The 13977-nt window shown below is 42.1% G+C and overlaps 1 protein-coding gene and 1 pseudogene across 3 annotated transcripts in view; both read right to left on the reverse strand.

The window, feature by feature from the left end:
* Tango6 (transport and golgi organization 6 homolog) overlaps positions 1 to 13977 on the reverse strand; it is a 188060-nt gene that overhangs the window by 79591 nt on the left and 94492 nt on the right. The window lies entirely within an intron of this gene.
* On the reverse strand, positions 12239 to 12368 carry LOC115070545 (annotated as a pseudogene).

The raw sequence follows: 13977 nt of genomic DNA on the forward strand, positions 1-13977 counted from the left end.
AACACTGGTTGTTCTTGCAGAAGACCCAGGTTCGAATCCCAGCACCCACATGGCAGCTAACAACTGTAAGTCCAGTTCCAGGGGATCCGACAGCCTCTTCTGTCCTCTGTCCTCGGGCAACACAGGTGCACTTACCTACATGTAGGCATAACACTCATACACACAAAGGAAAAATAATAAATAAAATATTTAAAAAGTATTCTTCTTATAAAAATATATATACATTTTATTTTTAGTTTTTTGTATTACATTTATTTGTGTGTGTGTGTGTATGTATATGTGGTATGGTGTTCATGTGGAGGTCAGAGAATAACTTGCCATAGTCATGCGGGTCTGGGGGATTGAACTCAGGTCATCAGGTTTGGTGGCAGGCATCTTTACACAATGAGCTATTCTGCCAGCCCTTACGTTTGCCTGTATCACTTAGGGAAAAAACTTAAAAAAAATTTTTTTTTTTTTGAGACAGGGTCTCAGATAGCTCAGGCTGGCCTCAAACTCACTACATAGATGAGGAAACTTGAGCTTCTGATTCTCCAGCCCCTATCTCCCAAGTGCCAGATAAAAAACTTTAATAGCTACTCTTTTAGGCTTTTGGATGGATGAAAATAGGATAAATAACATAGCACGTCTCTAACGGAAATGGAAATGTATTGCCAAGGGCAGAGTTTCAGCTCCTTGGTATCCAAGTCTACTTTGGCTGCCCTTGCAGTGAGACAAAATGGCTTCATATTTATGAGCTAAATGGGGAAAAAGTCAAGTATTCCACATTTCATAGAATGTCTTGCATTCTTTAAAAAAAATTCTATTAGGTTTAAACAACAATTCTGCAGTATGTCAGAAATTCTACTCTAGGAATATAAACTACCACAAGTGGATAATTACTATGCATAAAATCATTACTGTAGCACTATTTATAATAGAAACTATTCCAATCAAATTAAATGTTCATGAATAGAGAACTGGTTAAATCATGGTCATTCATCGAATGAAATCTGGTTGGTCCCCTCCCCCACAAAAAAGAAACAGTAGCTTTTTAAGAGCTGTTGTGGGATTGATTCCAAAATCCATTATTAAGGGAAAAGTAAGATTAGAACAGTGTGCATAGAATTCAAATGTATTTATACACAAAGGGGAAATACATGCTTATCAAATATTTCTGGCTTACACAGAACTAATGATATTGGTCCTTTCTGGGGAGGGAAACTGGGTGACTAAGCAAAATTCGCAACCAACTATGATGGAACAACCATAAACATCTGTGTTGTTGTCTTCCTTAAATCCCACCCAAATGACAAGACAAAAAAAGGCCTAAGTTCACAAATAAGGAAAAAGAGTATGAGACAGGTGTCTGAAGTGTGGGGAACAGACCAAACATGGGGCATAATAATTCTGTGTGTCTGACAGAATTGTTGGATCATTTGAAAAATTGCAGTAATAAGTACATGGAAAACCAAGCAAATGTACTAAGCTGGCTGGTGACTATCCACACAGACAGCAGCAAACACTGTCCAAAGATTTGGTCAAAAATTGGGAGGGGCTGTGTGTGGTAGTCGTAATCCTAACACTTGGGAGGGGGAGGTAGGAGGAGCAGAAGTTCAAGGCCAACCTGAGTTACATAGCAAGTTCAAGGCCATCCTGGCAAGAGGGAAAAAGAGAAAAACGGGAAGAAAGAGATGGAAATTTTCCTTCCAGTTACAAAGAAATAATCACCAATCTTCACTGTCCTCTCCTGTGGCTCTAGGCCTACCTCCAGCCAGGTAGGCTGCCCTAAGAGGAGGGCACCATGCTTTGGCAAGGCATTTTAGCTGTTATATGAGAGTTCTCATTATGATGAAAACTAACAATAATTTCAGCACTAAGATTCCAGGAAGCTGCATAAACTGGGGAAGTTGGTTATTAAATCAAGGAAGTATGGGGAACTCGAATGGCTGGGCTGTCTTTGTAATTAGTGCAAATGATAACATCTAGCATGCCAATCTGATGTTAAGTTTTTCTAAAGTTCCAAAGCTGTGTTAATATATAGACAGGTCCCAACAGATTCATATAGATTCAGGGTGAGTGAGTGTCACTTAGGACTGAGGAAGAACCAGGGCTACACTGAGGAGTCCTGATGGCCATCACCTGAAGATCTATAGGAACTGTAGCTAGTAGCTAGCTCTTCAATTTTTTCACATTATAAAGTTTCTATTTTATTATTATTTTGTGTGTATGTGTGTGCGGGTGAGCAAGTACGTAAGAATGTGTGGCAATCTGAGGACAACTTTTGGGGGTTGGGTCTCTCCTTCTATTTTGTGGGTTCTGGGGATCAAACTCAGGTTGTTAGTCTTGGTGGCATGAGCCTTTCCTACTGAGCCATCTTGGCAAGCCAAAAGCTATTGCTTTAATAAAGATCCAAATAATAAATTCAAACACTAAAAGATTGTCAATGCATCTGTTTAAACTGTTTCCTAATTTCTACTATAAAGGGGAAAAATTAAAAGTGAGCAAATAACCTGTATTTACTGACAGTCATACTTACTAAAATCCTTTGGATCATAAAATACTATTTTTCTTCTTTTTTGTGAGTTTTTGAGGCAGGGTCTCCCTGTAGCCCCAGCTGTCCTGGAACTTGCTATGTAGACCAGGCTGGCCTCAAACTCACAAAGATCCATCTGCCTCTGCCTCCCAAGTGCTAGGACTAAAGGCATGCGCCACCACGCCCAGCTTATTTTTCTTTTTAAAACTTTTATCAAGTCTGTTCTTTGACAAATTCAAATGTGTATAACTTGCATTCTGATTATTATAACCCCTCATTATTTTTTGAGATGTGACAGAGTTTCATGTAGCCCAGGCTGATCTTAAATTCAGTATGCAGCCAAGGCTAAGCTTGAATTTCTGATCCTTCTGCCACATCCAGAGTTTTGGAAACACAGGTGTGCGTTACCATGCCCAGCTTTGATCATGAAATATCTGTGTGAACATGCATGTGGAGGTTGGAGGTTAACATCTAGTGTCTTCCTCATTCTTTATTTATTTTTATTTTTTTGTCTTTTTTGAGACAGGGTCTCCCTGTAGCTGCAGCTGTCTTGAACTCACTATGTAGACCAGGCCCGCCTTGAACTCATAGAAATCTGCCTGCCTCTGCCTCCCGGGTGCTGGGATCAAAGGCGTGCACCACCATGCCCAGCCACTCTTTATTTTTTGAGACAAGGTATCTCACTGAAACTGGAGCTCACCAATTGGCTAGACTGACTGGCCAGCAAGCCTCAGGAATCTTTGCCTCCCCAGCACTGGGGTTACAAATGCAAACATCACACCTAACTTTTATGTGGGTGCTAGAGATGGGTCCTCAGATTTGTGCAGTAAGCACTTTACCAACTCCATCATATCCCAGTCCCTTGAAATATTAGTAAATAAAAAAAAAAAATAACAGCAAAGACACTAACACACATGGAGTGAACTCCATCTACCAAGCAGTTCACATGCATCTTACCCCATCAATACCCTCAACAATCTTTGGAAGAAGACCCTATTATTATTTCTATTTTTACTGAGAGAAATTGAGGAACAGAGTTGAGAACAGGGAGATGGAAAATATGATCCAATGTGACAGAGCTGCCTCTGGCAGAGCAGAGCTGTCACCCTTCAGTTGCTCAGCTCCACCATGGCCCACCTGGCAGCCAGTAGTACCTAGGGGGAACGACTACCGAAAGGGCACAACTTCACAACCACTTAACCCTAAAGATCGTAAGACGCACATCTCCAGCTATGCATATGATTAGCCTTCTGCCATTACATGGACCCTCTGAAGGACTGTGAGGCCTGCCTGAGGAGAGGCTTCCCACACTCTGTATCCCAATAAACCTCCACTGGGTCCAGCTGGCTTCCTGGGGATTGGGGACTGGGGACTGCTTTGTTTCCAGCTGGTATATTTATTATGGTGTGGAAAAGGGAGGTAGTAAAATTAACGAACTTCACAAATGCTTTTAACGAGAGATGCTGCCAACATTAGTGATGACATAAGAGTCTCACAAAAGGGAAAAGGAAAACGAGGATTTCAGTGTCTCTGCTCCACTCTCCCATCCCCTCACTCCCGCCCCACACCGGTCTTTTTGAGGCAGGGTCTCCCTGTAGCCCCAGCTGACCTAGAACTCATTTATGTAGACCAGGTTGGCCTGAGCGCTGGGACTAAAGGTGTGCTCCACCATGCCTAACTGAGTCTCTGCTTTTTGTCAGTGACTCTGAACATCACTACCACAGCAGCTTTATAGCCCTCTGCAAGCCTCACTTCTCATTCTCCCCAGGTAAAATTCAAGATGGCTCTGGAAAGCATACAGCTGCCTTGTCAGGGCAGCATCTATCAAGCAAGTACCTAAGGATGAGTCCAGATAGGAAGCAGTAAAAGAGCAGGCATCAAGAGACCCATCAAGAGGGCTGTGGAGATGGCTCAGTGGGAAAGTGCTTGCTAGGTAAGTGTAAGGACCTGGGTTTGAATCCTCAGAATTCACACAGAACTGTGCACAGTAGTCCACAGTCCTGTGGAGAGATGGAGGAGGAGATAGGGGAATCCTCAGCAGCTCTCCGGCTAGCTAGTGTGGCTCCGCAGCAGTGAACAAAGAGACCATCTCAAACAAGATGGAAATCATCTGAGGTTGACCTCTGACCTCCATGTGCACACATTAGCACATGTACCCACACTCACACAAGTGTGTTTACACACATCATACAGAGAGAGAGAGATAAAAAAAACTGTCATGAACAACATGATGATCAAGGTTTCTGATATGTAAGAGCGAAGCTGCCCTAATGCTGATGAAAGTGAAGGAAGAGGGAAAGGGGGAAGGGAAGGAGAGAGGGAGGGAAGGAAGGGCAATTATCACTGCTTTGAAAGCAATCACCGCTTTGTGTATTTGGATTCAGCTGATCATAGGTGAGAAGTAACAATGTCATTCATTAAATTCTCTTTAGACTATTTTCAGGGATTGTTTCTATGTTCATTAAATTCTCTTTCTGTAGTTTTCAAGGAGTGAAAACGCACATCATCACTCTCTTCATACTATCTGAGAAGACATTTACCAGTAAGGAGAAGGTTCCTGATGTTCCAGAGAACTTTAGCTGATTCACCCTTTAAGTTGACTCCAGGTTAGAATGTTGGTAAGAAATACAACCCTCTATACCTCTTGAAAAACTCCAAACTCCAGATGAACTCTGGATTACTCTGCGCCCCAGTTTTCCACCGGCATTCCACTTCCTGCCTACGCAGAGAAGCTGCTGAATCAGCAGAGCTGCCTGGAGGGACCTGCCTACAGCTCTGGCAGGACAGGGCTGATCTTCTACATGTGCCGGGGTCCCACTTGGTGGGCTAGGAGACTTGCCCTGCACCTGGGGCACCAGCCAGTGACAAAGGCAGGACAGAAGCACTTCCTCAAATTCCCTTTTTCCTTAATACTAGCAGATGTTCTAATGAGATGATTAGGCCAAGTCTTGGTGATAGGTGCTCCAGGCTAGCACTGGCTTAGGTCATTTCAAAACCAGCAACCATGACATGCAGAGCTGAAAACTGCAGCGTCATCTAGAAACCAAGCAGGATACTACGAATGTCCTCCGGAGAACCCCTTCTCTCCTCAGAAACCACACACACACACACACACACACACACACACACACACACACACACGGCTAGAGATATGGCTCAAGAGGATGCCTAACATTTGTGAGTTCTAGGATCAATCCCGAGGACTACAACAACAGTACGTGAAGTCATCTTGAGCTATGACAGACATCAAAGTTTGGAAGATAGCTTTAGCACAAAGGCAATGGAAACAATTCTCTCATGCATTCAGGGATTCGGGGTAGGAGCCAGGGGCTGTTTCTTGGTGATACAAATGTAATCATCAGTGCCTGTCTAGAGAAAGGAGACAAATTAGCCAATGATTACAAGACAGTGTTGGTTATAGTGTATGCTCGGCACATAATAAAAACAGGGGAGGAAAAGATGAATGTGAGAAGATGCGGGAGGCAGGCAAGGCTTCTTGAAGATGAACAAATGAGTTGTGTTGCAAAAATTATTAACAGCTAGAGATGTGGCACAATTGATAAATGCGCTTTCATACCGGAAGCCCTGAGTGCCATACCTAGCACTGCATAAAAATAGGCATAGTAGCACATAACTATAATCCCAGCACTCAGGAGGTGGAGGCGGATCTCTGTGAGTTCAAGGCCAGCCTGGTCTACATAGTGAATTCCAGGACAGCTGGGGCTACAGGGAGACCCTGTCTCAAAAAAATACCAAAAAAAGTTATCCCTTGAATAGGTACAGTAAGTAGGAACTGGGGTGGACATAGCAGGGAATTCAAGGAAAAGTTATCAAAATTAAAATAAAGAATATTTTTTTGGTCTTTTTTGAGACAGGGTCTCCCTATAGCCCCAGCTGGCCTGGAACTCACTCAAGGACCAAGCTAACCTTGAACTCACAGAGACTAGATGTGTACCACCACACTCAGCAGCTACTTATCTTTTTCAAAACATTTATTTACAGGGGTTGGAGAGATGGCTCAATAGTTAAGAGCACTGACTGCTCTTGAAGAGGTTGGGGTTCAAATCCCAGTACCCACATGGTGGCTAACAACCATCTGTAACTCTAGCTCCAGGTGATCCAATGCCTTTTCCTGACCTCCGTGGGCACTGCACAACATGGATATATATATCTACATGCAGGCAATACATGCATACACATACATAAAATAAATAATAAATATTAAAAACATAATAAAACATTTTATTTGGTGTACGTGTATACGCATATATGCACAGGTCACAGTGTATGTGGGGAAATCAGTGGATAACTTACAGAAGTCAGTCCCCTCTTTCCACCATGTGGGTTCCAGGAATCAAACTCTGATCATCAGGTTTGGCAGTAGGTGCCTTTACCCTCTGAGTCATCTCTCTAGTACATATTTTCTTGTCTTTTATAAAAGAAGCAGGTCCATTGAGATATATTTGGGATATAAGTCACATATACTATAAAGCGTATCATTCTAAAGTGCTTAATTTGGTGTTATTCAAGAGACTTAAAAGTTGTACAGTCATCAGCACTGTTTAATTCCAGAACATTTTCACCACTTGAAAAGAAAACCTCCCACTCATTAGTCACCTTCCTTTTTCAGCTAAAGCCCCTGGCCCTAGGCAACAAGAATACATGTTCTGTTTCAATAGACTTATGCTTGTCATTTTTGTTGCAATTTTTTTCTTTAAGTATACTTTGCATTTTATTTAAGGTTAACTTATTTTTTGGACACAAATTGTTTTAAAATTTTGGGGGATCAAGTCTATTAGTTTTTCCTTTCCTGTTTCTCTAGCTACAAAAATATTTTCTATGCTGCATTTCTTGTTATTTTTTTCTTTTCTACCTTCCTGTTCATTGAGTCTCTCCTCAGCTGTATCTGCTGTAAAACTTACCCACTGAGTTTTTAGTTATTCTTTTTATTTTTAGATGTTCCATTTTTTAAATTCGTTTGATAATTTTTTGTTGTTTCTTAGTCCCTAAAGATATTTTCAAGTTTACTTATATTTCTTTAAATATAGTTAGTAAGCAAAGTTACTTCTTAATTTGTGTATAACAATTCTAATATCTGAAGTCTTCTGGGACCTTGTTTTCTTGTGTTTGGCTATGTGTGACTCTGTGTTAGTTACTGGTAAAGAATTTTTACCGAGGAGGAGAATGGGAAGTTATTGCTTAATGGCCAGCCACAAATTTCAGTTCAGAAAGATAAAAGCTTCAGAAGCAGATGACATCTGTACACAATTATGGATAAAATTAGTGCTACCAAATAGTCAAGATGAGTTGGGTGTGGTGTTGCAGTCCTTTAATCCCAGCACTTGGGAGGCAGAGGCAGGCAGATCTCTGTGAGACTGAAGCTAACCTGGTCTACATAGTGAGTTCCAGGCCAGCTGGGGCTATAGGGAGACCCTGTCTCAAAGACTAAAAAAAAGTGGTCAAAGCCAAGTGTGGTGGCACACGCCTTTAATACCAGCACCAGGAGGCAGAGGCAGGTGGATCTCTGTGAGTTCGAGGCCAGCCTGGTCTAATAGTGAGTTCCAGGCCAGCTGGGGCTACTGGGAGACCCTGTCTCAAAAAGACCAAAAAAAAAAAGTGGTCAAAATGACAAATTATATTATGTGTACATGAATATATATAATGGCAATTTTGTTTGTTTTTGTTTTGTTTGGGAGAGTCTTGCTAAGTAGCCCAGGTTGGCCTTCAGCTCATGATCCTCCTGCCTCAGCCTCTGGAGTGCTGGGATTACAGGTATGTGCCATCACCCCTGACAGAATATTCATGTGTTTGTAGTGTATGCATGTGTGCCTGGTACATGTGTACATGTGTGTGGAGACCAGGTCAATGGCAGATTATCTTTCTCAATCTCACTCCCTTATTTTTTGAGACAAAGTCTCTCACTGAACTGATTTAGCTAGGCTGCTAGCCAATGCACTTCAGTGATACACCTGTCTCCAACACCCCCTTCCCTGTGCTGGGGTTACATATGAATAGCATTGCACTTGGCTTTTATGTAAGGCCAGAGACCCAAACTCAGGTTCACACGCTTATATGGCAGGCGCTTTAATGACTGAACCATTTCCCCAGCTCTAATATATTTTTAAAAAATATTTTATTTTTATTTTATGTGTATGCGTGTATTGCTTGCATGTAGGTAGTGTACCCATGTCATGCCATGCCTGCGGAGGACAGAAGAGCCTATCGGATCCCCTGGAACTGGAGTTACAGACAGTTGTTAGCTGCCATGTAGGTGCTGGGACTCGAACCCTGGTCTTCTGCAAGGACAGTCAGTGTTCTTAACTGCTGAGTTATCGCTCCAGCCCCTCCTCCAATATTTTTAATAATTAAAAATTGTAAAGTCAAAATTAAAAAAATGATAATGGGAATTATTTAGGCCTAGGATGAATTTTTGTTGTTGTTGTTGTTTTTTCCCCCTTATAGGTAAGGTGATTTGTCTCTACAAAACACATGCAGGTACTTCTGGTATAGAAACATTTTACATCTTTTTTGTTTGTTTTGGGTTTATTGTTTGTTTTGGAGACAGGGTCTCACACTATAGCCCATGCTAGTCTAGAATTTATTATATATGCCAGGCTGACCTCAAGCTCATGATTCTACTGCTTCAACCACCTGAGTGCTGGCATTATGGGCATGCTAGCCAGACCTCAGGAGAGGTTCATTAGAGGTGACAACCTCCCAGGAAGTCTTCCTTCCTTAGTCCCTTCTATTTTGCTTAGTGCCAAGTTGTTTTACTTATTTACTTTTGTTTATTTATTTATTTTTTGGGTCTTTTTTTAGACAGGGTCTCCCTGTAGCCCCAGTTGGCCTGAAACTCTCTATGTAGATCAGGCTGTCTTCAAACTTACAGAGATCCGCCTGCCTCTGCCTCCCAAATGTTGGGATTAAAGGCATGCGCCATCACACCCAGCCCAAGTTGCTTTTTTTTTTAAATTTAAAATTGATTGACTGTGTGTGTATGTGTGTGTGTGTGTGTGCGCACATGCCACATAGAAGTCAGAGGACAACTCTCCAGAGTTGGTGCTGTTCTTCCACCATGTGAGTCCTTTGTATTAAACTCTGGTCATCAGACTTGGCACAAAGTACCTTTACCCACTGAGCCTTTACACTGGCCCTGGGTTTTAGACAGGGCTTCATATAGCCCAGGCAGGCTTCAAACTCCCTATGTAGCTGGGGATGATCTTGCACTCCTGATTCTCCTGCCTCCATGTCCCAAGTGCTAGGACTGTAGGTGGGCACCACTGTGCCTGGTTCACAGGTATACGTTTGACTCACTTGAATGTATATTCTCTAGGGGTCTAAGCTTGGGTCTAAGCTTAGTGCTGAAGGGTTTTCTATTCGAATCTCACATGGAGTTGTATTCAAGTTTTCACTTTTGCAACTTGCCTTTCAAGGCCATGACTGCCCCCCCCCCTTCCCCTTAATTTCAAGCAAATGCCTTCAAGACTTTGTTTCAAGCAAATGCAGGTTCTCATGCTGAGTTCCTCTGTTAGAGTTTTGTCTTTCTCTAAGACATTAGCCTGGTCAGTCCCTGCACCTTCAGTTCTTTAAATGCTTTTAAGCTGTTTTAAATATGTTACTCTGTATTGCAGTTGTATTCAACTAAGCTATCTCATCATTACTGGGAATGGAAGATAGAATTCTATTTCTCCTAGACTCTGCATAGTCTGAATTTAAGATAAATGTTGGATTGAGACAGAGTCTCGCTATTCTCCATCCTCCTGCCTCAGCCTCTCAAGTGCTAAAATTATACCTATGTGCCACTATGCTTGACTAAAATAAGGCAGGATTTCTTTGTTTCAGTGACAGCATATTAGAGTTCCCATTGGTAAATTCTGTCATTCTAAAATATTTTCACTCGAGGTCCTTCCTTTACACTGCTGTTTCGATAAGCTTGATGTAAATTGAGTTTATTTTCTCTTTTTCACATACAGTTTTGACCCACTGCCCTAACTGAGCCTCTCAGCAGCCTAATAAGAATTACATGTAACAACTCCTAACACATCCTGGTGAGAGAGCAGACGCTACTGGGCCACTGCAGAGTGACATGGTTAAGAGTAGTGCAGGGAGGCTCCAGGAGCTGTCATTTTCCTGGTAGGTCCCCTGTTATGAGGAGCATCTGGAGACACACACTGCTGCTGATTTAACTGTTTGGTTACCGAACTGCCAGACGAGAAATAATGGATGTGTTTAGTTCTATCTAATTAGTATTCTCTGACTTAATAACTTTGCAAACTGAATCATTTCACAGACTAAATATAGAAAAGTTATTATTATGGTCTGGTTTCTAAGCAACCATTTCATTAAGAAAAGTGCCATTTGGGGGGAAAAACATCTGTTTGTCAGTAAGGTTCCTGCTGTCTTCATATAATTTCATAGTGAAGACGCCATGGTCACTCTGTGCTCCGGTAATCTCTGGTTGTGAAAAGGTCACCAGGGGGTACTACAACAGAGGGAGCCATCTGTCTCTATCTGTACTAGTCCCTGAACCTTGTCATCAAGAAACAATTCGGCTTCATGTAGCAGCCATATAATTTAAAAAACATTCTCTCCTGATTATAAAAGCATGACATGCTTATACTAGGAAATGTAGAAAACCTGAAGCAAAAAGGCACAAAGAGGAAAACATTACCCGAGTGTTTGATGCCTTTAGACTCACTTGAAAATGAATTCTACGTGAATGTTTAAAAAACGGAAAGCCCACCGGTCTAAAAGAACTGCAGAAAGCTTTCCCATTTTCACATGTAACAGAATCATTTTCATAATGGTTATAAGCTGTGTGGCGGACAGTGGAGTTCAGACCTATAAAGATATCCATATTCTCACTGTAGTTTATAAAATAGGATTAAAGAAAGACAAGAGCATGCCCTGTGAGCGGTGAGGAGAAAGTTCAGGGGGTGGGGGGTGCTATACAACATGACATAGGCATGTTGTCTGCCAGGCTGGATAGGTGGGAAAATGACTTTTTCAATCTTTTTCTTTTTTTTTAAAGCAGCAGAAGCTTGTTTTTACATGAGATTGTTAAAGATGATGTCTTAAAAGAGAGAAAAGTAGACCATCTGGCTAGAGTGGGGTTGCACTGAGCTCTGAGCCCACTCACTTCTTCACTGATCCTTAGGGTTCAGGGAACACAGCATTCATGAAGTCCTTGCTGTCTGCATGGATTTTGCTGTTGTACAGTCTGAAACACTCTTCTAATCAGCTCTGAGCAATGGGTCCTTGCCCTTTCTAGGTCAGGTAAAATATCCCTAAACAGGGACGCCCTGGGTCTGTTCTTTAGAGCACCTGTCAAAACCCAGCTTGCATCTGTGTGATTACCTGATTGATAACTTGCCCTCTTCTGACTGTGAGCTCCATGAAGGCAGGGTATGGCTAATTTTCTCGGCCGGACACCTAACATGGTGTCTTCAAATATAATAGTGCTTAATAAACAACTGTTACATGAATGAATTAACATTTTTATCTGTTAAGAGAAAAAAATGGACAAAGATAGTATTTTATAATTCTTTTTTTTTTTTTTTCCTGGTTCAGTTCTGACTCCAGGCAGGATCCAAAGTGTGTCAATCTCTCCTGTGGGTTTTTTTTTTTTTTTGATCTTTTTGAGATAAGGTCTCCCTATAGCCCCAGCTGGCCTGGAACTCACTATGTAGACCAGGCTGTCCTCGAACTCACAGAGATCCGCCTGCCTCTGCCTCCTGAGTGCTGGGATTAAAGGCATGCTTCACAATGTCCGGTTTTCCTGTGGGTTTTAAGGAGACTTCATTACCTTTCTGTGGTAGCCTCTTAAAGCACTGAGTTGGCCTGAAGAGGGTATAGGAAAGGACAATGAATTTCTCTCGTTGTGTGTGTGTTTGCATATATGTGTCTGTGTGTGCACACTTGTATGCATGTGTATGTATGGAGGCCAGAGATTAGCATCAGGTGTTTTCCTCTGTTGCTCTCTGGCTTTAAACACTTAAAAAAATATATATTTTGTTATTTTTATTTTATGTGTACTAGTATATTGCCTGCATGTATGTGAGTGCACCCGTGTTGTGCAATGCCGTGGAGGTCAGAAGAGGGCTTTGGATTCCCCTGGAACTGGAGTTAAGGACGGTTTGTAGCCGCCATGTGGGTGCTGGGAATTGAACCCGGGTCCTCTGCAAGAGCAGTTAGTGCTCTTAACTGCTGAGCCATCTCTCCAGCCCCTAAACATTTTTTAAATTACATTTTTATTTATTTAGTGTGCATGTGTGTGTGTGCAAGAGACAGTGGGTATGTACATGCCATGGTACATGTGTAGAGGTCAGAAGACAATTTGTGGGGGTCGGGTCTTTCCTACCACCATGTGGGTCCCAGGAACTAAACTCAGGTCATAAATCTTGGTGACAGGAGAATTTATCTGCTGAGCCATCTCACCAGCCCCACCAGTGAGCTCTGGGATCTGCCTGCCTCTGCCCCCACCCCAGCACTGGGGTCACAGATGTGTACTGCTGCATCTAAGTTTTTTTTGGTCTTTTTGAGACAGGGTCTCCCAGAAGCCCCAGCTGGGTTGGAACTCCCTATGTAGACCAGGCTGCCCTTGAACTCACAGAGATTTACCTGCCTGTGCCTCCTGAGTGCTGGGATTAAAGGCATGTGCCACCATGTCCGGCTTGCTGCACCTAGGTCTGAACTCAGGTCCTCATGCTTCTGCAGCAAGCACTTTATTGACTGAGCCATTTTTGTAGCCTTTGTTTTGCTTTTGGTCCCCATCTAAAGTCAGGCCATTAAAAAGGGAAAATAAAAATTGAAATTAGGGGCTGGAGAGATGGCTCAGCGGTTAAGAACACTGAATGTTCTTACAAAAAACCCGGGTTCAAATCCCAGCACCCACATGGCAGCTAACAACTCTCCATAACTCCAGTCCCAGGGGATCCAACAGCCTCTTCTAATCTCCCAGGGCATTGCATGACATAGGTGCATTGACCTATATTCAGGCAATACACGCATAACACATTAAAAAAAATACAGTTTAAAAAAAAAAGTTGAAATTAAAATGCAAAATGCTCCTTATGTGTTCTGGACATGATAGGGAAGCTACATCCATGAAATTGCCACAGCATAGTAGCCTAACAAGATCTGCATCATGACAAAACCAGATGACATGCCAATTTGTTGGGGGAAATTTCATGGGGTCCCTACCTCAAGATGAAGAGTTACAATCAGTGGATGCTGAGGGAGGGAGAGTCCGTTTTCTCCAGGAACTGGCAACCTGAGAGGTTATCTAGTCCCAAGTGGGCAGTCCTAAATACATGTATATGTGAGCATCACTAAATGGACTCTGCATATATATATATGATGTATATATATGTATATATATATATATATATATAAATGTATAGAGAGAGAGAGAGAGAGAGAGAGAGAGAGATGTGGATATTAATATCAAAAGACAAATATCT

This window comes from Nannospalax galili, unplaced genomic scaffold (assembly GCF_000622305.1).
Source record: "Nannospalax galili isolate Female #2095 unplaced genomic scaffold, S.galili_v1.0 scaffold410, whole genome shotgun sequence".
NCBI classification, from domain to species: Eukaryota; Metazoa; Chordata; class Mammalia; order Rodentia; family Spalacidae; genus Nannospalax; species Nannospalax galili.